The sequence below is a fragment of the Phyllobates terribilis genome, unplaced genomic scaffold, assembly GCF_046119375.1.
Source record: "Phyllobates terribilis strain yellow unplaced genomic scaffold, ASM4611937v1 Scaffold_6__1_contigs__length_29720123, whole genome shotgun sequence".
In the NCBI taxonomy this organism is placed as follows: domain Eukaryota; kingdom Metazoa; phylum Chordata; class Amphibia; order Anura; family Dendrobatidae; genus Phyllobates; species Phyllobates terribilis.
This window is the reverse complement of record NW_027362766.1, coordinates 29,179,502-29,203,931: the sequence shown is the minus strand read 5'-3', so window position 1 is coordinate 29,203,931 and position 24,430 is coordinate 29,179,502. Positions and strand designations below refer to the sequence as shown.

The 24,430-nt window shown below is 50.4% G+C and overlaps 1 pseudogene; it reads right to left on the bottom strand.

Moving 5' to 3' along the window:
- Positions 1 to 23,988, bottom strand: part of LOC141152615 (C-reactive protein-like) — a 172,792-nt pseudogene extending 148,804 nt beyond the window's left edge.
- Between the last annotated feature and the right edge of the window lie 442 nt (positions 23,989 to 24,430).

Below are 24,430 nucleotides of genomic sequence, written 5' to 3'. Positions count from 1 at the left end.
CGCTGCTGGTGGTGTGCTGACAGATAAGCGCACGCGGCTCTCCACTGATAATGTAGACAGACTCACGTTCATAAAGATGAACAAATCATGGATCCGAAACGACTTTTCTACCCCTGTGTCATCCTGGGGAGAGTAAAAGCTTGATGATTGGTTAAAATCACCCTACCAACCGTTTTAAGCTTTCAAATTACTAATCATGTTTATCTGTATCTTGACTGGAAAATAATTTGGGCTTTGTAGCAGTGTGCAGCACTGATCCTATTAGGCCATCTATAATAAGCTTCACCAGATTTAAAATTAAAAATAATTTTTAGCTGCATCTAGCCCGGAAAATAATTTTGGGGCTCCGAGATGCGCAAGACACATAAGTGCCTTCTTGCTGCACTACCTGCAGCATGACCCTCATATTGTCAGAATTCTAAGTAATCATGACTACTGGGTTGCCACACTCTTAGATCCCCCAAACTTTTCGATCAACCTTTTCATTTTAATAAAGACCAAAAAAATGGTCATTTTTGAAATTATAAGCATTAGCAGGTTGTTAGAAACTGAAATCAAACAGTTTTCAACTCAAAACTTTATTCTAGGTGATGTTACATTTTCACATAGGACCCCTTGTTCGAAAGGAGCTTCTGAACTCTCTCGTCCATTGAATTTGTCAGGTTTTGGATGGTTTCTGCTTCAATTGTTTTGCATGAGGACAGAATACCCTCCCAGAGCTGTTGCTTAGATGTGAACTGCCTCCCGCCATCATAGACACTCCTTTTAATGATGCTCCAAAGGTTCTGAATGGGGTAGAGGTCAGGGGAGCATGGGGGTCACACCATAAGTTTGTCCCCTTTTATGCCCATATCAGCCAGAGATGCAGATGTTTTATGTGCAGCATGAGATGGTGCATTATCATGCAGAAAAATGATCTTGCTGTGAAATACACGGTTCTTCTTCTTGAACCATGGCAGGAAGTGCTGTTTGAGAAAATCCACATACATTATGGAGTTCATCTTTAGCGCCTTCAGGGATCCTAAAGGGGCCGACAATCTCTCTCCCCATGATTCCAGCCCAAAACATTACTCCACCTCCTCCTTGTTGGCGCTGTAGCCGTGTTTGCGTGGGGTGTCCATCAACCAGCCATCCTCCACTCCATTCATCTGGACCATCGAGCGCTGCACGGCACTCATCCGTGAACAAAACAGTTTTGAAATCAGTCTTCATGTAATGTTTGGCCCACTGGAGCCGTTTCTGCTTGTGTGAAGTGGATAGAGGAGGTTGACAGGATGGCATATGCACAGCTGCAAACCTCTGAAGGACCCTGCATCTTGTTGTTCGGGGGACGTTGGAGGCACAAGCAGCTTCAAAAACTTGTCTGCTGCTATGACAAGGCTTTTTTGCCGCTGCTGTTTCAACCTGACGTAATTGCCTGTAGGAAAGAGTCCTCAATTTGCCCTTATCAGCACGCACACGTGTGTACTGTGAATCAGCTACATACTTCTTGATTGCCAAGACACTTCATCCTGATCATGCACAATGTTGATTGTAGTCATGCCTTGACCTAAACACTCCACAATTTGTTGCTTCTCAGCAGCCGACACATCCTTTTTCTTTCCCATTTTGGCAGAAAATGTAGGCTGCTTAATAATGTGAGAGAGCCTTCTTAAGTAGTCTTGCCTTTCATTGGACACACCTGCCAAACTAATTAGCACAGGTGTCTGCAATTGCTTACAGTGATATAAAGAGCCCTGACACACATCACCATCAATGAGTTTAACTGACAAACAAACAAATTCTTCCCTTATCACTCCTAAACACTTTTTGCATAATAATTTGGAACGCGGTGTACATGTGCTTTTCCACAAAACACCAGTGGTTCACGTAGTGAATCTTACAGTTCTAACTTGCCAACCGTGGTCTGTATGGAATTGTTCAATAAAGGGCCCAAAATTAAGATAACATAGATGGGAGAGGTCTCTATGAATAGGAATTCCTAAGTATTTGATACCCTGTGAGGGCCAGGCAAAGGGAAAGTTGGACTGGATGGAATCCTATATGGATATAGGGAGGGAGACATCGAGGGCCTCAGACTTCGCTGCATTGATTTTAAAATTTTACCATGTAACAAAGTGATCTATTTCAGCCATAACAGCAGGGATGGATATATGTGATTGAGTGATATATACTAGGACATCATCAGCAAATAGAGAGCACTTGTACTCGGTGCCTCCCACCTCAATCCACCTAATATTGGGGTTATGGCGAATTGATGAGAGCAGGTGCTCCGTCACTAGGATGTATAAGAGAGGGGACAGAGGACATCCCTGCCTTGTCCCATTGGTGATTGTGAAAGGTGATGAAAATGTTCTGACGCACCCCCTGTGCCTTGGGACACCCGGAGCCGGACACTTTTTGGTGGATGCTGGTGGTTGTAGTCTTCGTGGCGGCGATCCGGTTCCGTGGCTCAGGGCGGTCAAACCAGTGGCGGAACTATTTATGTGGTTTTGATGTTTAAATGTCCGACTACGCCACCCGTGGATTGCGGTCAGAGTGAACCGCCGCTACAGGGCAGACCGCTAAGGCTGGTGTTGTGGGTGCAGCAGAGCGTAGCATAACTCCCCACGGGAGGAGTATAGCCTCAGGGCAGTGTATGCGGAGGATGGGGGTGATGGTGCAGGGCAGCAGCAGTAACGACACGGAGTCAGTGATGCAGTTCAGGGCCTTTACTCACAGTTCTTATTATCCAGACCACGTCTGCAGGTAACGGCTGCCCACGTCGTACTGTGCTCACCAGGTGAGGGGCTCAGACAACTCCCAGATAACTTTGGAGCGCTTCACAGGACCCCCTTTGTGTGTCCTTTGTCTGGCCTTTCTTACCAACACTTCTGTCCGGCTGCCTCGGGCCTCCTCTTGGTAAACTTGGCGCCAGTTTCCCTGACCCTATGTGGTGCCTTCCTAGCGGGTGGAGCAAGGGGCTGCGCCACATAAAATGTCAGAGCCTCCGGTTTCTAGCTGAGGGTCGTTTCCTGCCTCCACTAGTTCGGGGACCGGTCTCCCCCTTTGGCCTGACCCCTCCACGCAGGTGGATTCGGGCGTGCGGTGGCGACTTGCCCGTCCGCACCCCTGGGATCCCTTCATTCCTCGTTCCTGGAGCCTTCTCCGCTCCTCTTCCTTCCTTCTCCCTCTTGCAGGCCTGGGCCTCTGTTACTAGGCCCGCCTCCGGAGCAGAGCTCATGCAGAGCCCCTGCTCCCTGCCACTTCTGCTCAGACTTCTCTGCACTGAACTAAGATGGTGCCCACCTTTTATACTCCCTTCTCAATGCACCCAGGAACTGCTTCCTCCCTGCTCCTGCACTGCAGGGTTCCCCTTCCTCAGTGTTCCCTCCCCCCACTCCAGCCAGGGACAGGGACTGTCGTGCCCATCTCAGGGGCATATTGGTCGCCCTGCCCCACGGCAATGTGGTGTAATGCATGCAGGTGTCGGGTCCTGATCCACACTCCATCCTTATCTGAGAGTGAGATATCACACCTCTGGGTGAGGTGCAATACGTCTGTAGCAACCGAGCCCTCGGTGCTACAGTTCCATTTATCTTCAGCCTAGGTGACGTATTGCGATACAGGGCCGTGATTTTGGCTATAAAAGGGTCCCCTAGACCCCTACCCCAAGCTTTTTAAGAGAATCATATATGGCGTGCCAGGAGACTCTATGGAATGCTTTCTCAGCATCCAACGAGAGTATCTACTTACAAATTTTTAACTGCATCTAGCCCAGGAAATACTTTGTGCCTAGTAGCAGTGTCTGCTAGTCAGCGGATTATCCCGGCTGTTAAGCAAGCTACACCACCTGTAGTTTGGACACTTAATTTTTTCAAAGGAAATGCTTCGGGACCACGGGATACTTAGTGAAGAGCATCAGGAGGCACCCCAAGGCATAGGGGCTGGGACTGGCACTAGGATGCCTTGCGGTGGACAGCCGAGCTCGATCCTTATAAAAGCTTTTTAACTGCAGCAGCTTTAGTGGACGCTACTGGAGCTGGAATTACGCGGCTGCTGGCATGAGACTTGCCCTCCAATAGATCCTTGTAAATGGATTTAAAGTGTATTCATTCAAATTAGAGGGACAATTTAAATTAAAAAGCTTAGAGCTGCCTCCACCACAGGGGGGCTCTCTCGACCCACCAGCGGACAGGCACCAGTATTGGGAGAGGGGGGCTGGCCGTCAGGGTTCACCGCGGCTCTGGCACAAACCCGGCGACACGGAGGTGGCACGGGCAGGAGCGGACTGGCCGTCTCGGCTTCTCACTTTTTGGATTTTAGAAGGGCATGACAAGCCTATATCTGTGTCTCCCCCTCCTTTTACTCCTCCACCTCTTTTCTTTTCGCATGACTATATGTACTTGTCACTTTTCCATGTGTTAGTTGTGTCTTCTGAGCAGTTTGTCAGCTTTTGGACACCTTTGAAGGTGTTTTCTATGTGTTTCTATGTGTTTTTGTTTGCCTGCCATTGGTTTTAACGGTGTTCGAAGGTGTTCGACGAACAGTTCGACGAACAGTTCGGCGAACACACGGGTGTTCGACGAACCGAACCGAACTCGAACACTACGGGGGTGGCTCAACACTAATACTGACCTCCAGCAGGTTGCAAATTGAATATAATTTTTTTCTGCATCTAGCTCTGAAAAAATAGTTGGGCTTCTAGCGGTGTGTGGGACTTGGTCTATTAGTCCATCTATACTGACCTCCATCAGGTTGCAAATTAAAAATAATTTTTTTCTGCATCTAGCTCTGAAAAAATATTTGGGCTTCTAGCAGTGTATGGGACTTGGTCTATTAGTCCATCTATACTGACCTCCATCAGGTTGCAAATTAAAAATAATTTTTATCTGCATCTACAGTACCTCTGAAAAAAATATTTGGGCTTCTAGCAGTGTGTGGGACTATTTGTATTAGTCCATCTATACTGACCTCCATCAGGTTGCAAATTCAAAATATTTTTTTTCTGCATCTAACCCAGCCAATAGTTTTGGCCTAATACCACAGTTTGGCCACTCAGCTCTGCTCGGTTACCATCCATTGTTTTTTTGTGCAAACAACTCCAGAGTTGTGAATTAGTTAACCACCAAAATGAGTGGAAAAAGGCCTGCTGCTGGTGGAAAGGGGAATAGGCGTGTTGGGAAGGGGAAAAAAGGTTGTGTCCGTGGGGTAGGTGTTAAAGCAACAGTAACATCTGCAGAAGAAAGACCATCTTCCAGCCAAACTAAAATGTCTACTTCTTTTAGCGGACAATGTGATAAGATCCCTTTCTTACGGCCACGCCAATCGCTACAAATTCCAGATGAGGCACAAAAACAGCAGGTGCTTCAACGGATATCAAGTGCTCCTTTAAGTGGGCTCTCCTCCACATCAACTTCAACATCACAAATACTCCAGTCCTCAAAGGTGTCACCCAAATCGCACTTGCTTCCTCACAGCTCCCAAATCTCCAGCTGCCCGTCTGAGTATGAGGTAGAACAGATGGTTGAGTCTGCAGAGCTGTTTACTCATACTATAGCCTGGGAATCAGAGGTCGACTCCAGCGCTTCTGTGAATCCAGACGAGGAAATGATCTCCACTGATGCCCAGAATCTTTATGAGTCGGATCCAGGACCAGACGCAGAAGGTTCTGACCATAATGTAGACCCTCATTCCCAAACTGTAACTCCTGTTGGTGGAGACAATGAGGAAGACGATGATAAGACTCAAATACCTGATTGGAGCGACAACTTTAGTTTTTTGTCAGGGCAGGAACAGGTTGGCTCTGAGGACGACGGGTGTGATAACGCACAGGGTGATGATGATGAGGTCGGAGATCCCACTTAGTGTCAACCCACAGTCAGCCAAGAGATGAGGTCAGCAGAGGAGGTGGAGGAAGATGCTAGTGACGACGAGGTCAGGTTGCGCCTTCCTGGACAGAGACGTAGTACTGGAAGCACGTCAACAACTGCATCCTCAAACACAACTCTGCCTCTCACCACAAGTCGTGGTGGCTCTTCAGGTTGCATGGGTGCTAAGCCTTGCATAGCCTGGGCATTTTTTCAGATCGATAAAGATGACCCAACTCGTGTTATCTGTAACATTTGTCAGCAAAAGCTAAGTAGAGGCCAAAAAATACATAGTTTGAGTACTTCATGCATGAACCGGCACATGGACATGAAGCATAAGTTGCAGTGGGAAGCTCAGTGTGCTACAATGCGGTCTAGCCGGCCGGGCCAACCACCGTCTGCCATATCTTGTGCATCCGCGGCCTCTTCATCCTCTGTGACTGGGGGGACAGCAGTCACACCTGTTTTGGGGCGCAGACCTGCCACCTCTTTACCCGCAACAGCCAGCGTGATTGGCAGGTCATCATTTTCTTTGGAGGTGGTAACACCAGCTGGTCTTGAGCGCTGTCCGACATCGATAGCACCACCTTTGGATCAAGGCAACCTAACATGTCCGCCTGCATCTTCCTCACAGACCGGCAGTTTGCCGGGGACACCCTTATCAACCCCGTCTAAGCACAATAGCCAGCCCTCGGTCCCTCAGATGTGGACAAGTAAAAGACCATTTCCTCCTAGCCATGAGAAAGCAAAGAGGTTGAATTTCACCATCTGCAAGCTCTTGGCTACAGAAATGCTGCCTTTCCGCCTGGTGGACACAGAGGATTTTCGAGACCTTATGTCCGTCGCAGTGCCCCAGTACCAGATGCCCAGTCGGCACTACTTCTCAAAGAAAGGTGTGCCTGCGCTCCACCAGCATGTCGCACACAACATCACCGCTTCTTTGAGAAACTCTGTGTGTGACAGGGTGCATTTCACCACAGACACTTGGACGAGTAGGCATGGACAGGGGCGTTACATGTCGCTGACTGGGCACTGGGTAACTATGGTGACAGCAGGACAAGGGGCTGCTGTCCAAGTCTTGCCGTCCCCACGAGTTGTGCGTCAATCCTCTTTATGTCATTTTTCCTCCACTGCTTCTGCCTCCTCAACCTCCTCTCGGTCTTCCACCTGCACCCAAAGCCTGTCTGGTCATGCCACAAGCTTTCTAACTGCGCAGAAGGGATCCTGCACACCTCCTTACTATGCTGGCAGTAGGGCTCAACGTCATCAGGCGGTTTTTACATTGAAATGTCTGGGAAATGTGAGTCACACAGCTGAGGAGTTGTGGTCAGCTCTGGAGAACCAATTTCATTAATGGTTGTCTCCACTGGACCTGAAACCAGGGAAGGCCGTGTGCGACAATGCTGCAAACCTGGGTGCGGCCCTTCGCCGGGGCAATGTCACACACGTGCCTTGTATGGCTCACGTGTTGAACCTGGTTGTCCAGGAATTTTTAGCCCACTATCCCAGACTAGATGGCCTTCTGCAGAGGGCACGGTCGCTGTTTGCTCACTTCCGCCGTTCGCATCCCGCAGCTCAGCGACTTACATCTTTACAGAAGTCGTTGGGCCTGCCACTTCAACGGCTAAAATGCGATGTGCCTACCCGGTGGAATTCAACTCTGCACATGTTGCAGCGACTGTGGCAGCACCGACAAGCCCTGATGCAATACGTTCTGACGTATAGCCTGGGCCAACGAGATTCAGAGGTGGGGCAAATCACGCTGGAGGAGTGGTCTCAGATCAGGGACCTATGCACCCTTCTGCACAGTTTTGAAATGGCGACGAAGATGTTTAGTGCTGACGATGCCATTATCAGCATGACTATTCCGGTGATTTACATGCTGGAGCACATGTTAAACAGAATTCGGAGTCAGGTGGTGGCACAAGAGGAGGTGGAGGAAGTAGAGGAGGAGGAGTTGTATGCGGAAGGGCTAACATCTGCAAGGTCCAGACGGTCGGCAGCACCAAGGCGGCAGGCATGTGAGGGTGGGGGAGATGATTTTACCAGGGCGCATGGTAGCAGCCAAACTAGTGAGGAAGGTGCAGGAGCCCAGGAAGAAGTGGAGGACGAACTGATGGAAGACTCATCAGATGAGGGAGACCTTGATCACATTTCTGTTGTGCGAGGTTGGGGGGAGAGGACAGAGGAAGGAAGCATGATTGTTACCTCGCCACCAACACAACAGGGACTTGGTGCTCCTGGATGCGCAACACACATGAGTGCCTTCTTGCTGCACTACCTGCAACATTACCCTCGAATTGTGAGAATTAGAAATAATCCTGACTACTGGGTTGCCACACTGTTAGATCCCCGGTACAAAAGTAAATTTTCAGAAATTATTCCTGCCATAGAAAGGGATGCACGCATGCAGGAGTATCAGCAGACACTGTTGCAGAATCTTACATGTGCTTTTCCACAAAATACCAGTGGTGCACGTAGTGAATCTCACAGTTCCAACTTGCCAACCGTGGGACCGTCAAGTGTTCAGCACTCAAACCGTAACAGAACCACAGTATCTGCTGGTAACATCAATTTTGCGGAATCATTTAACCACTTTTTTAGCCCATCCTTTGCAAGGCCACAGGAGACAAGAAGTCTGACACATAGTCAACGCCTAGAGACGATGGTACAGGAGTATCTCCAAGTAAACATTGAAGCCACGACTGTGTCACTGGACCCTTGCTCTTTTTGGGCTTCCAATCTGGATAAATGGCCGGAGCTAGCCACTTACGCCTTGGAGATCTTGTCATGCCCCGCAGCCAGCGTTCTGTCTGAACGTGTGTTCAGCGCTGCTGGTGGTGTGCTGACAGATAAGCGCACGCGGCTCTCCACTGATAATGTAGACAGACTCACGTTCATAAAGATGAACAAATCATGGATCCGAAACGACTTTTCTACCCCTGTGTCATCCTGGGGAGAGTAAAAGCTTGATGATTGGGTAAAATCACCCTACCAACCGTTTTAAGCTTTCAAATTACTAATCATGTTTATCTGTATCTTGACTGGAAAATAATTTGGGCTTTGTAGCAGTGTGCAGCACTGATCCTATTAGGCCATCTATAATAAGCTTCACCAGATTTAAAATTAAAAATAATTTTTAGCTGCATCTAGCCCGGAAAATAATTTTGGGGCTCCGAGATGCGCAAGACACATAAGTGCCTTCTTGCTGCACTACCTGCAGCATGACCCTCATATTGTCAGAATTCGAAGTAATCATGACTACTGGGTTGCCACACTCTTAGATCCCCCAAACTTTTCGATCAACCTTTTCATTTTAATAAAGACCAAAAAAATGGTCATTTTTGAAATTATAAGCATTAGCAGGTTGTTAGAAACTGAAATCAAACAGTTTTCAACTCAAAACTTTATTCTAGGTGATGTTACATTTTCACATAGGACCCCTTGTTCGAAAGGAGCTTCTGAACTCTCTCGTCCATTGAATTTGTCAGGTTTTGGATGGTTTCTGCTTCAATTGTTTTGCATGAGGACAGAATACCCTCCCAGAGCTGTTGCTTAGATGTGAACTGCCTCCCGCCATCATAGACACTCCTTTTAATGATGCTCCAAAGGTTCTGAATGGGGTAGAGGTCAGGGGAGCATGGGGGTCACACCATAAGTTTGTCCCCTTTTATGTCCATATCAGCCAGAGATGCAGATGTTTTATGTGCAGCATGATATGGTGCATTATCATGCAGAAAAATGATCTTGCTGTGAAATACACGGTTCTTCTTCTTGAACCATGGCAGGAAGTGCTGTTTGAGAAAATCCACATACATTATGGAGTTCATCTTTAGCGCCTTCAGGGATCCTAAAGGGGCCGACAATCTCTCTCCCCATGATTCCAGCCCAAAACATTACTCCACCTCCTCCTTGTTGGCGCTGTAGCCGTGTTTGCGTGGGGTGTCCATCAACCAGCCATCCTCCACTCCATTCATCTGGACCATCGAGCGCTGCACGGCACTCATCCGTGAACAAAACAGTTTTGAAATCAGTCTTCATGTAATGTTTGGCCCACTGGAGCCGTTTCTGCTTGTGTGAAGTGGATAGAGGAGGTCGACAGGATGGCGTATGCACAGCTGCAAACCTCTGAAGGACCTGCATCTTGTTGTTCGGGGGACGTTGGAGGCACAAGCAGCTTCAAAAACTTGTCTGCTGCTATGACAAGGCCTTTTTGCCGCTGCTCTTTCAACCTGACGTAATTGCCTGTAGGAAAGAGTCCTCAATTTGCCCTTATCAGCACGCACACGTGTGTACTGTGAATCAGCTACATACTTCTTGATTGCCAAGACACTTCATCCTGATCATCGCACAATGTTGATTGTAGTCATGCCTTGACCTAAACACTCCACAATTTGTTGCTTCTCAGCAGCCGACACATCCTTTTTCTTTCCCATTTTGGCAGAAAATGTAGGCTGCTTAATAATGTGAGAGAGCCTTCTTAAGTAGTCTTGCCTTTCAATGGACACACCTGCCAAACTAATTAGCACAGGTGTCTGCAATTGCTTACAGTGATATAAAGAGCCCTGACACACATCACCATCAATGAGTTTAACTGACAAACAAACAAATTCTTCCCTTATCTCTCTTAAACACTTTTTGCATAATAATTTGGAACGCGGTGTACATGTGCTTTTCCACAAAACACCAGTGGTTCACGTAGTGAATCTTACAGTTCTAACTTGCCAACCGTGGTCTGTATGGAATTGTTCAATAAAGGGCCCAAAATTAAGATAACATAGATGGGAGAGGTCTCTATGAATAGGAATTCCTAAGTATTTGATACCCTGTGAGGGCCAGGCAAAGGGAAAGTTGGACTGGATGGAATCCTATATGGATTTAGGGAGGGAGACATCGAGGGCCTCAGACTTCGCTGCATTGATTTTAAAATTTTACCATGTAACAAAGTGATCTATTTCAGCCATAACAGCAGGGATGGATATATGTGATTGAGTGATATATACTAGGACATCATCAGCAAATAGAGAGCACTTGTACTCGGTGCCTCCCACCTCAATCCACCTAATATTGGGGTTATGGCGAATTGATGAGAGCAGGTGCTCCGTCACTAGGATGTATAAGAGAGGGGACAGAGGACATCCCTGCCTTGTCCCATTGGTGATTGTGAAAGGTGATGAAAATGTTCTGACGCACCCCCTGGGCCTTGGGACACCCGGAGCCGGACCCTTTTTGGTGGATGCTGGTGGTTGTAGTCTTCGTGGCGGCGATCCGGTTCCGTGGCTCAGGGCGGTCAAACCAGTGGCGGAACTATTTATGTGGTTTTGATGTTTAAATGTCCGACTATGCCACCCGTGGATTGCGGTCAGAGTGAACCGCCGCTACAGGGCAGACCGCTAAGGCTGGTGTTGTGGGTGCAGCAGAGCGTAGCATAACTCCCCACGGGAAGAGTATAGCCTCAGGGCAGTGTATGCGGAGGATGGGGGTGATGGTGCAGGGCAGCAGCAGTAACGACACGGAGTCAGTGATGCAGTTCAGGGCCTTTACTCACAGTTCTTATTATCCAGACCACGTCTGCAGGTAACGGCTGCCCACGTCGTACTGTGCTCACCAGGTGAGGGGCTCAGACAACTCCCAGATATCTTTGGAGCGCTTCACAGGACCCCCTTTGTGTGTCCTTTGTCTGGCCTTTCTTACCAACACTTCTGTCCGGCTGCCTCGGGCCTCCTCTTGGTAAACTTGGCGCCAGTTTCCCTGACCCTATGTGGTGCCTTCCTAGCGGGTGGAGCAAGGGGCTGCGCCACATAAAATGTCAGAGCCTCCGGTTTCTAGCTGAGGGTCGTTTCCTGCCTCCACTAGTTCGGGGACCGGTCTCCCCCTTTGGCCTGACCCCTCCACGCAGGTGGATTCGGGCGTGCGGTGGCGACTCGCCCGTCCGCACCCCTGGGATCCCTTCATTCCTCGTTCCTGGAGCCTTCTCCGCTCCTCTTCCTTCCTTCTCCCTCTTTCAGGCCTAGGCCTCTGTTACTAGGCCCGCCTCCGGAGCAGAGCTCATGCAGAGCCCCTGCTCCCTGCCACTTCTGCTCAGACTTCTCTGCACTGAACTAAGATGGTGCCCACCTTTTATACTCCCTTCTCAATGCACCCAGGAACTGCTTCCTCCCTGCTCCTGCACTGCAGGGTTCCCCTTCCTCAGTGTTCCCTCCCCCCACTCCAGCCAGGGACAGGGACTGTCGTGCCCATCTCAGGGGCATATTGGTCGCCCTGCCCCACGGCAATGTGGTGTAATGCATGCAGGTGTCGGGTCCTGATCCACACTCCATCCTTATCTGAGAGTGAGATATCACACCTCTGGGTGAGGTGCAATACGTCTGTAGCAACCGAGCCCTCGGTGCTACAGTTCCATTTATCTTCAGCCTAGGTGACGTATTGTGATACAGGGCCGTGATTTTGGCTATAAAAGGGTCCCCTAGACCCCTACCCCAAGCTTTTTAAGAGAATCATATATGGCGTGCCAGGAGACTCTATGGAATGCTTTCTCAGCATCCAACGAGAGTATCTACTTACAAATTTTTAACTGCATCTAGCCCAGGAAATACTTTGTGCCTAGTAGCAGTGTCTGCTAGTCAGCGGATTATCCCGGCTGTTAAGCAAGCTACACCACCTGTAGTTTGGACACTTAATTTTTTCAAAGGAAATGCTTCGGGACCACGGGATACTTAGTGAAGAGCATCAGGAGGCACCCCAAGGCATAGGGGCTGGGACTGGCACTAGGATGCCTTGCGGTGGACAGCCGAGCTCGATCCTTATAAAAGCTTTTTAACTGCAGCAGCTTTAGTGGACGCTACTGGAGCTGGAATTACGCGGCTGCTGGCATGAGACTTGCCCTCCAATAGATCCTTGTAAATGGATTTAAAGTGTATTCATTCAAATTAGAGGGACAATTTAAATTAAAAAGCTTAGAGCTGCCTCCACCACAGGGGGGCTCTCTCGACCCACCAGCGGACAGGCACCAGTATTGGGAGAGGGGGGCTGGCCGTCAGGGTTCACCGCGGCTCTGGCACAAACCCGGCGACACGGAGGTGGCACGGGCAGGAGCGGACTGGCCGTCTCGGCTTCTCACTTTTTGGATTTTAGAAGGGCATGACATGCCTATATCTGTGTCTCCCCCTCCTTTTACTCCTCCACCTCTTTTCTTTTCGCATGACTATATGTACTTGTCACTTTTCCATGTGTTAGTTGTGTCTTCTGAGCAGTTTGTCAGCTTTTGGACACCTTTGAAGGTGTTTTCTATGTGTTTCTATGTGTTTTTGTTTGCCTGCCATTGGTTTTAACGGTGTTCGAAGGTGTTCGACGAACAGTTCGGCGAACACACGGGTGTTCGACGAACCGAACCGAACTCGAGCACTACGGGGGTGGCTCAACACTACTAGAGATGAGCGGTGTTCGACTAGAACTGTTCGCCAATCTCAAATTCTAGCTGTTTTGGGCTGTGTTCGAGTTGTTCGACGAACCCGAACGATTTGCTAAAAATTCGGCTGTTTGAGGTTATGTTCGATAACTGTTCATGCACCAAAAGCGTGTCCTGCATGTCTGGCGCTATTTAGAACACCAATCATGCAGGGATTGTTTGCCACTCACTGTAATGCCACAGCCATGGTGGTTGTGGCATTACAGTGATTGCCCAAATCGATGGGAACAGTGCTCACAGTGAAACATGAAAAGCCGGCAATTCAGCAGCGGCATACACCGGTACCCACAATTTATAACAGAAAGAATAGAGTATCACACATAGATTAGATAGATAGAAACATGTCAGTCACATATATAAGAAGTACAGTGACATTGTTGGTTACTGTACTTGTCATTTAGTGTAAAGGATTTATTTAAAAAAATATTAGTGTTTTCATGCACCGTCTCTTTAAAAAAGCCGGCCGGCAATTCAGCAGTGGTACCCGACAATTTAGAATAGAAGGAATAGAGCATCACACATAGATTAGATACATAGAAACATGTCAGTCACATATATAAGAAGTACAGTGACAGTGTTGATTACTGTACTTGTCATTTAGTGTTAAAATAAAGCATTTATTTAAAAAAAAATTGGCGTGGGGTTCCCCGTAATTTTAGGCTCCAGCGGAGGTTAAGCAGACGGCTGGGGCAGATGTTTGAAGCCTGGGAAGGGGGTAATACCCACGGAGCTTCCCAGGCTACTAATTTCAGCCCCCAGCTGAATACCTAGCCTTTACTAGCTATTAAAATGGGGGACCCCCCCAAAAAATGATGTGGGGCCCCTCCTATTTTAATAGCTAGCAAAGGCTAGGCAGACAGCTGGGGGCTGATATTAATAGCCCAGGAAGGGTGCCATGATTATTGGCCCCCTCCCAGGCTAGAAACACCAGCCGTTAGCCGTTCCAGAAATGGCGCATCCATAGGTTGTGCCAATTCTGGCACTTAGCCTCGCTCTTCCCACTGCCCTGTAGCGGTGGCAGTGGGGTAATAGGGCTGGGGTTGATGTCAGCTTATAATGCCAGCTGACATCAAGCCCAGGTTAGTAATGGAGAGGCGTCTATAAGACACCCCCATTACTAACCCCATAGTCAAAGTTAAAAAAACACAAACACCCAGAATAAAGTCATTTAATTGAAATAAAGACACAATTCTTTATTGTTCTAAATTAAACCATACTTACCATCATGCCCATTCCAGCTGAAGCCAATGTCTTCTGCAATAAAAGTAAAATAATGAAGCAACATCATCCTTATCATGGTTCCCACGACGGCTTCAGCTCTGCTACATTCACATAACAGGCTGGATCGCAGCAGAACGCTGCCATCCAGCTTGCCATGCGGCAGACACTGAGAAGCGCAGGCATGCTTGCGCTCCTCAGTGTCTGCCTGTGACGGCATCCAGATGAGCCGAGTTCATGTCCAATGAACTCGGCTCACCTCATGCACGTCACTGACATCGTGGGAAAATTCTCCTGCACTCAGCGCTTCAGCGTGAGAATTCTCCCACGCTGTCAGTGACGTGCATGAGGTGAGCTGAGCTCATTGGACATGAACTCAGCTCATGCACGTCACTGACAGTGTTGGAAAATTCTCACGCTGAAGCGCTGAGTGCAGGAGAATTTTCCCACGCTGTCAGTGACGTGCATGAGGTGAGCTGAGTTCATTGGACATGAGCTCACCTCATGCACGTCACTGACAGCGTGGGAGAATTCTCACGCTGAAGCGCTGAGTGCAGGAGAATTTTACCACGCTGTCAGTGACGTGCATGAGGTGAGCTGAGTTCATTGGACATGACCTCGGCTCATCTAGATGCCGTCACAGCCTGACACTGAGGAGCGCAAGCATGCCTGCGCTTCTCAGTCTCTGCGGCATGGCAAGCTGGATGGCAGCTTTCTGCTGCGGTTCAGTCTGTCATCTCGATGTAGCAGAGCTGGAGCCGTCCTGGGAACCATCGAAAGGTAAGGATGAGGTTGCTTTATTATTTTTCTTTTATTGCAGGAGATCGTTGGCTTCAGCAGGAATGGGCGTGATGGTAAGTATGATTTAATTTAGAACAATAAAGAATTGTGTGTTTATTTCAGTTAAAAGACTTTATTCTGGGTGTTTCTGTTTTTTTTTAACTTTGACTATGGGTTTAGTAATGGGGGTGTCTTATAGACGCCTCTCCATTACTAACCTGGGCTTGATGTCAGCTGGCATTATAAGCTGACATCAACCCCAGCCCTATTACCCCACTGCCACCGCTACAGGGCAGTGGCAAGAGCGAGGCTAAGTGCCAGAATTGGTGCATCCTGTGGATGCGCCATTTCTGGGACGGCTAACGGCTGGTGTTTCTAGCCTGGGAGGGGGCCAATGTAGCGCCGGCGTCCCTGCCCTCTGCTAGGCAGGGACGCTGTACCCCTCACCCCTCTGCTCCGAGCCCGGCGTCCTCCTCCCACTCTGCTGGCAGTGCGCGCTCCTTCCCGGCCACTGTGCTTAGGGCGCGCGCACGCTCCCTCCCTCTTAAAGGGGCCGCACGCGCCGTCCTAAGGAGTCCCCGGCCAATGGCCGGAGGACTTCACCATATATAAGGCACCTCCTCCAAAATGGAGGTGTCCGAGCAATGTTGTTGCACTGTTCACTACTCTGCTTCAGCCATCAGGTACCGTTGCCAGTTACCTGCCAATTACCTGCCAGAATCCTGCCAGTTTGTTGTCTGTTTCCTGCCTGACATTCCTCCTACCTGAGGTCCGACGGTCTGCCTTCCTACTCCTGTCAGTCTGTCTATGGACCAGCTTGCCCGTTCACCTGGGAGCGCACATCTGCTACCTGCCTGCTAAGCCTACCTGGAGGCTCCGCCGTCACGTGCTGTGACCACCTGCTATTTCAGAGACTCTTGCCCGCTCACCTGTGAGCGCTCATCTGCTGCCTGTCTGTTGGCCTACCTGGAGGCTCCGCCGTCACGTGCTGTGACCACCTGCTATTCCAGAGACTCTTGCCCGCTCACCTGGAAGTGCTCATCTGCTACCTGCCTGTTAGCCTACCTGGAGGATCCGCCGTCACATGCTGTGACCACCCGTTTATCCAGAGACTCTCGCCTGCTCACCTGGGAGCACACATCTACTATCTGCCTGCTAGCCCTCCTGGAGGCTCAGCCATCACAGGTCGTACCTACCCTTACCCAGAGACTGTCCCGGTCACTTGCCGTGACCTCCTGCCCGTTCACCCAGAGACTGCCCCGGTCACTTGCCGTGACCTCCTGCCCGTTCACCCAGAGACTGTCCCGGTCACCTGCTGTGACTGCCTGCCCGTCTTCCCTGGTCGCCACCCGCTCCCTTACAAGGACCGCCCCCTTGTATAAGTAGCTCAGAGGTTCCGCCTCCCAGACCCGTTACAGTTTGCTCGGGCCATGGAACCCGGTGGCACCCAAGCTCCCTCGCTCTCGGACCTGTGTCATGAACTGTCCCGTCAGAGGTCCCAACAGGAGTCCATCCTGGGTCACCTGCGGAATGTCAATTCTCGCCTGGACACTCTGACTGCTCCACCAGCAACCACCGCCAGTGCCATGACTCGCAATCCGGCAGCTCCGCTGCCCACCAATACCATGGTATCCTACCCCGGGACCGCGGCTTTCTGCACCTCCTCGCTTCGGACGCGACTCCGCTCAGGCTCGGGGCTTCATAAATCAGTACACCCTGCACTTTGAACTCCTGTCCCACCAGTTTAACTCCGACCGGGCCAAAATTGCCTTCATTATGTCCCATCTCAGCGGGGAGGCCCTGGCCTGGCTAAATCCTCTATGGGAGAGAGGAGACCCCCTGGTGTCCGACTTGCCTGCCTTTCTCACGGCTTTCTGGAAAGTCTTCGATGAACCTGCACGGAAGACCTCATCCGCATCATCTCTGCTATGCCTCCGTCAGGGAAGTCTCACCGTGGGCCAATATGCCATACGGTTCCGTACCCTTGCCTCGGAGCTGGCCTGGGATAACGACGCTCTGGTATCTGTCTTCTGGGAGGGTCTGTCCGGCCGTATTAAAGATGAACTCGCCGGTCGGGACATTCCTACCACTCTCGATGACCTAATAACTCTTGCCACCCGGATTGACCTACGGTTCCAGGAGCGTGCCAAAGAGGTCACCCGTGAGAGGAGGTTTCCACGTCTAGCTCCTACCTTTCAGAAACCCGTCACTCCCTCCGTTTCACCCCAGGTACACTCTCCTGAGCCTATGCAGGTCGACCAGACCAAGATGGTCAAAACCCGTCAGGACTTACGCCGTGCCGAGGGGAGCTGCTTCTACTGTGGCAGTAAGGAGCACCGGATCCGTACCTGCCCGGAGAGGTCGGGAAACGCCTGTGTCTAGGTTCGCTCAGAGAGGTCGACCTAGACAAGAATAAATCCTCTCCATCTCTGCTGCTGTCAGTCTCAATTATCTGCGGGAAGAATCGTTATTTCGAACTAGCCCAACTTGACTCTGGAGCGGCCGGGAATCTTATTTCACAGTCCCTGGTAGAAAAATACCGCATTCCCACCAAACCTCTGGCTGTACCATTATCTGTCGCTGCTATGGATGGGGGCCTCTTACCACGTCCCATCCAACTCATCACCGAATCCATAACTCTGCAGGTGGGAATGCTGCATTCAGAGAGCATCTCTTTTCATGTCCTGCCTGGACTCTCTCACGCCCTCTTACTAGGTCTACCTTGGCTCCAGAGACATGCACCCGTGCTTGACTGGCAGACCGGAGAGGTACTTCGCTGGGGACAGGACTGTCATAAGACTTGTTTGGTTCCTGTTCATCCTGTCCGTCCTTCTCCTGCCCCAACTAATCTACCTGGACTTCCGATTCCCTATTGGTCATTTGCTGATGTCTTTAATAAAAAGGAGGCAGAGACATTACCCCCTCATAGACCATACGACTGTCCTATCGACCTGTTACCCGGTACTACGCCTCCCCGTGGGCGTATTTACCCATTGTCTGCTGCTGAGACCCGGTCGATGTCCGAATATATTGAGGAGAATTTGGCTAGGGGATTCATCCGGAAATCTACCTTCCCGGCGGGAGCAGGCTTCTTTTTCGTAAAAAAGAAGGACGGCTCTCTCCGTCCCTGTATAGACTATAGAGGCCTTAACCAGATCACGGTGAAGAATAAGTACCCCCTTCCACTCATTCCAGAATTATTTGATCGTCTGAGGGGGGCTAGAATCTTCACCAAACTGGACCTCCGTGGGGCGTACAACCTGGTCCGTATCCGTCAAGGGGATGAATGGAAGACTGCATTCAACACCCGGGACAGCCACTATGAATATCTGGTAATGCCCTTTGGTCTCTGTAACGCTCCTGCCGTCTTTCAAGAGTTGGTCAATGACATCTTCCGGGACCTTCTCTACTCCTGCGTAGTGGTGTACCTGGACGACATCTTGGTCTTCTCTCCGGAGCTCCAGACTCACCGGAGGGATGTTCGTCAGGTCCTGCTCAGGCTCAGGCAGAATCACCTCATCGCTAAATATGAGAAGTGCCTCTTTGAGCAGACCTCGCTTCCAGTTTTGGGCTACATTATTTCTCAGACCGGCCTACAAATGGATCCAGAGAAACTGTCTGCCATTGAGAAATGGCCCCGACCGGAGGGGTTGAAGGCCATTCAGCGGTTCCTGGGCTTCGCCAACTACTACCGTCTCTTCATACCGCACTTCTCTTCCCGGACTGCCCCAATTTCCGCGCTCACCCGTAAGGGCACTAATCCCAAAGAGTGGCCGCCCGAAGCAGAGGAGGCCTTTCTTTCCTTAAAACAGGCCTTCTCTTCCGCCCCGGTGCTGCATCGCCCGGACGGCAACAAGCAGTTCTTCCTGGAGGTTGACGCCTCCTCCTCTGGAGCTGGAGCGGTACTTACTCAAAAATCATCTTCCGGGAGGATGGTAACTTGCGGCTTCTTCTCCAAACTCTTCTCCTCTTCTGAGCGCAATTATTCCATAGGAGACCGAGAGTTATTGGCCATCAAGCTGGCATTGGAGGAGTGGCGTTACCTACTCGAGGGGGCTCTTCATCCGGTAATAATTTACACTGACCACAAGAACTTGGCTTACCTCCAGCATGCCCAGAGACTTAACCCGCGCCAAGCCCGGTGGTCCTTGTTTTTTGCTCGCTTTGATTTTGTTCTACATTTTCGCCCGGCTGACAAGAACATCAAAGCGGACGACTTGTCCCGATCCTTTCTGGTGTCTGATCTCGAGGAAGAACCTAAACATATCATCGATCCTGCCAGAGTAATGCAGGTGGCTCCCGTGAGCCTAAATCGTCTCCCTCCCGGTAAGACTTTCGTATCAGTACCCGATCGGGAGAGGATCCTACACTGGGGTCATTCGTCTAAACTAGCTGGCCACGCCGGTCAGAAAAAGACCCTCCAGCTTATTACCCGGCACTACTGGTGGCCTACCCTGCACAAGGACGTAATAGACTTTGTTTCTGCCTGTGTCTCCTGTGCCCGCAACAAACTTCCGAGACACCTGCCTGCCGGTCGCCTCCTTCCGCTTCCTGTACCCGCTGCCCCCTGGCAGCATATAGCTATGGACTTCATAACTGATCTCCCCGTCTCTGCCGGTTGTACGGTTATTTGGGTGGTCGCTGACCGCTTTTCCAAGATGGCTCACTTTATTCCCTTGCCAGGCCTCCCATCTGCACCCGAGCTGGCTAAAGACTTTATCCGCCACATCTTCCGTCTTCATGGCCTGCCCCGTCACATCGTGTCGGATCGTGGGGTACAGTCACCTCACGTTTCTGGAGAGCCACTTGTAAATTGCTAGACGTCACCCTGGACTTCTCCTCCGCTTACCACCCACAGTCCAATGGTCAAGTGGAGCGGATCAATCAGATCCTGACCAGTTACCTCCGGCACTTCGTTAATGCCCACCATTCTGACTGGGTGGATCTCCTGCCATGGGCCGAATTTTCTTACAACAATCACGAGAGCGAATCTTCCTCCAAATCCCCGTTTTTTGTAGTCTTCGGTCAGCATCCTCGGATCCCATTTCCCGTCTCCACCTCGGTGGACAATCCGGCTGCGGAATCTCTTGTTAACAAATTTTCCTCCATATGGGAGAGTACCTGGTCCGCACTCCTTCTGTCATCCGAGCGTATGAAAAGACATGCTGACAAAAAACGTCTGGATCCTCCTCAATTCCGTCCAGGGGATAAGGTCTGGCTCTCGTTCAAGTATGTCCGGCTCAAGATTCCTTCCTATAAGTTAGGGCCTCGGTTCATCGGTCCTCTGGAGGTCATCAGTCAGATCAACCCGGTGGCCTATAAATTGAAACTCCCGGCCAACTTGGGGATCCCTAACTCTTTCCATGTATCTCTCCTCAAACCTGTGGTACTTAACTCTTTTTCCAAGTCTACAGGTACGCCTCCTGCTCCGGTTTCCGCTGAAAACGAATTTGAGGTAGAGAACATTCTGGCCACCAAAAGCGTAAGAGGAAAGACCTTTTTTCTAGTAGATTGGAAGGGGTTTGGTCCTGAAGAGAGAACGTGGGAGCCCCGGGAGAACATCCATGCCCCTCTCATCCTAGCTAAATTTCTCTCTGGCCAAAAAAAGGGGGGGCCTAAAGGGGGGGTACTGTAGCGCCGGCGTCCCTGCCCTCTGCTAGGCAGGGACTCTGTTCCCCTCACCCCTCTGCTCCGAGCCCGGCGTCCTCCTCCCGCTCTGCTGGCAGTGCGCGCTCCTTCCCGGCCACTGTGCTTAGGGCGCGCGCGCGCTCCCTCCCTCTTAAAGGGGCCGCGCGCACCGTCCTAAGGAGTACCCGGCCAATGGCCGGAGGACTTCACCATATATAAGGCTCCTCCTCCAAAATGGAGGTGTCCGAGCAATGTTGTTGCACTGTTCACTACTCTGCTTCAGCCCTCAGGTCCCGTTGCCAGTTACCTGCCAGTTACCTGCCAGAATCCTGCCAGTTTGCTGTCTGTTTCCTGCCTGACATTCCTCCTACCTGCTTGCTAGCCTGAGGTCCGACGGTCTGCCTTCCTACTCCTGTCAGTCTGTCTATGGACCAGCTTGCCCGCTCACCTGGGAGCGCACATCTGCTACCTGCCTGCTAAGCCTACCTGGAGGCTCCGCCGTCACGTGCTGTGACCACCTGCCTTTCCAGAGACTCCTGCCCGCTCACCTGGGAGCGCTCATCTGCTGCCTGTCTGTTGGCCTACCTGGAGGCTCCGCCGTCACGTGCTGTGACCACCTGCTATTCCAGAGACTCTTGCCCGCTCACCTGGGAGCGCTCATCTGCTGCCTGTCTGTTGGCCTACCTGGAGGCTCCGCCGTCACGTGCTGTGACCACCTGCTATTCCAGAGACTCTTGCCCGCTCACCTGGGAGCGCTCATCTGCTACCTGCCTGTTAGCCTAAGAGAAAAAAACGGAGAACAAAAGAGTAGTTAGCAAAGAGACAAAATCTTTATTTATGATTCATCATCACAGTGATAAAAAGTTATATAGAGAAATAGCAAAGCAAAGGGATCAGGAAAAGCAGTGCCAGAAACAAGACAACTCCTGGCAATAAAACTGCTGGGCAGTCCAAAATACGAGGGTACAGACAAATGTACAGGCAGAGGGGCACTCCATAAATATGTAACTACAAGTAAAAGCAGTATATTAATACAACAATTCACCCATTAAAGGACAAGAGTCAGTAAGATAGGTATAATCAACCTTACCATGTGCAAGAGTCGCTAAGTATTAAATAGCAGCAATAAAAGGAGAATGCAAATTCAGGATGAGATGTACAACTGCCCTATGCCATGTGATGTTAGATAGGGAAATATACAGAAAGTACCCAGAACATGAATGGAATCACTCACCCAGTGGCAGAGTGCCCGGGTGGCAGGAAGCCCGTAGGATGCCAGGGGAGCCACAAAACGTGCTACAAGTGAAAGCGCGCCCCGACGCACTTTTCGCTCTTCTTTATCAAGAGGCGCTGTACGTGTACCCGGCAGGACCTGATTATATACGCCCACCACTAATCACATGGTGGATAGAGAAGAAGCACATTGGTGTGTAGCGGCGCGTGTACCCGGAGCCGCGCCCCCCGCCGCACGCGTCGCAGCCACCAAGTCCCGAGCGCGCGCCATAATGCGCGCCTAGGAAACACCCCCAGGGGCGCGCCAGGGACAGAAGGCAGCCGGACACGGGCGCGGGTCAGCCAGGGACCGGAGAACACGCGCGCCACCGATGTGTAAGAAAAGGTAAATATTAAAGATGCAGACAAAAGACAGAGAGCAAATAACTAAATAGTGTAGTACACATTAAATAAGACAAGATGCTCTCAGGCACAGACAAATAAGTCAGATAACTAGATGGAGCATCAATATAACAAGGATCCATATAAAATCTCCTAGATGGTTAAAATAAATTCCCAGAAGGATAAATATATATAAGTCCAAGTACATATATGGATACAAGTCAGCATAGAACCATTTCCCACAATAATAGGAAGGATGATAGTCGAGGGGCTCTTGAGAGATGCTCCATGTTATCAGCTATAGGATGTCTTGAACAATAGATGGAAGAAGGTCCATATGGTGTACAAAGATAATGAGTTAGTAGCCTCGAGTCTAGAAAAGTAAGAAACAACAAAGTTAAAAACCAAATGTTAAAAACAGGCTAAAAACTAGAGCATGGACTATAGATCAGAAAAAGTAAGCCCTGAGGGAGAACATCACCAAGCAAAAAGGCCCAGTCATAAAAATGAGGAGAAGCTCAAATTTTCATTGAGGCCGCGCGGTACCAGGGTGTCCAGGGTACTAATCCATCTGGCCTCTCTTTGTGCAAGGCAAAGTTTGTAGTCACCCCCCCGAGAGCCCAGATGTACCACATCAATCCCACGCACCAAAAGGCTGCGTGGGTCACAATCGTGAACTTGTTTGAAATGTCGTGGTAAAGTTCTGAGCTCACGGGGGTCCGACACAGATTTGGCTGCGCCAATGTCCCGCACATGCTCCCGCACCCGAATCCTCAATTGCCTTGTCGTAAGACCTACATAGATTTTCTGACAACTACACGTGGCATAATAAACCACGTGTGTTGTACTACAGGAAATGTATCTGAGGATTCGGTATGTGCGAGAGCCATCTGAATTCGTAAAAGACGAACTGCGAAGGACATTAGCGCAGGCCCTACAATGGCCACATGGATAGGACCCAACCCTGGGACCGCGCGACCCGAAATGGTTAGGTGCTGGTGGGACATAATGACTTGAAGTAACCAGATCACCCAAATTTCTAGCTCGTCTGGCAGTCATGAGTGGAAGTTGTCCCACCACATCCCTCAGGGAGGGCTCCGCCCCAAGAACATTCCAATGTCGTGAGAGGACCCGCCTCATAGTGGCCCACTCATGATTATAAGTGGAAATGAAGCGGGTCCTCTCAGGAAGCCCGGAGGAGGGTGATCTCGGAGGAGGACATAGTAGACAACTGCGGGGGGTGCTGCGGGCCCTACCATAGCCACGGCCGATGCAACGATTACTGTAGCCTCTCTGTTTGAAGCGTTGTGTTAGAACTGCCGCCTGCTTTTCAAAGTTGGCTTCCGTCGAGCAAATACGCTTAATCCTGAGGAATTGTCCGACCGGGACAGCCCTGATAGTGGAAGGGGTATGACCGGAGGCAGCGTGCATGAAAGAGTTCACAGCTGTGGGCTTCCTGTAGACGTCAGTCTGAATGAGGGAGTGCGAGTCCACCACCAGAGTGACGTCCAGGAAATCCAAGCGTGTAAGGCTATGAGTATACGTTAATTTAATGCCCCACTAATTGGTGTTAAGCCGCCTCATAAAATCATCGAGCTCCTCCGCCGAACCCCGCCAAAAGAATAGGACATCATCAATATACCTGAGCCATGCCACGACCTGGTCAGCGCCCCGCACACCATCGCCCCCAAAGATGTCCCTCTCCCATGCACCGAGGAAGAGGTTTGCATACGATGGTGCACAGGCCGCCCCCATGGCCGTGCCACGTCGCTGCAGGTATATCGTGTCTTTGAAGAGAAAGTAGTTATGGCAAAGGATAAAGCGGAGGAGCTCGAGGATGAATTCCCGTGAAGGGCCATCCAGGTCGGAACCC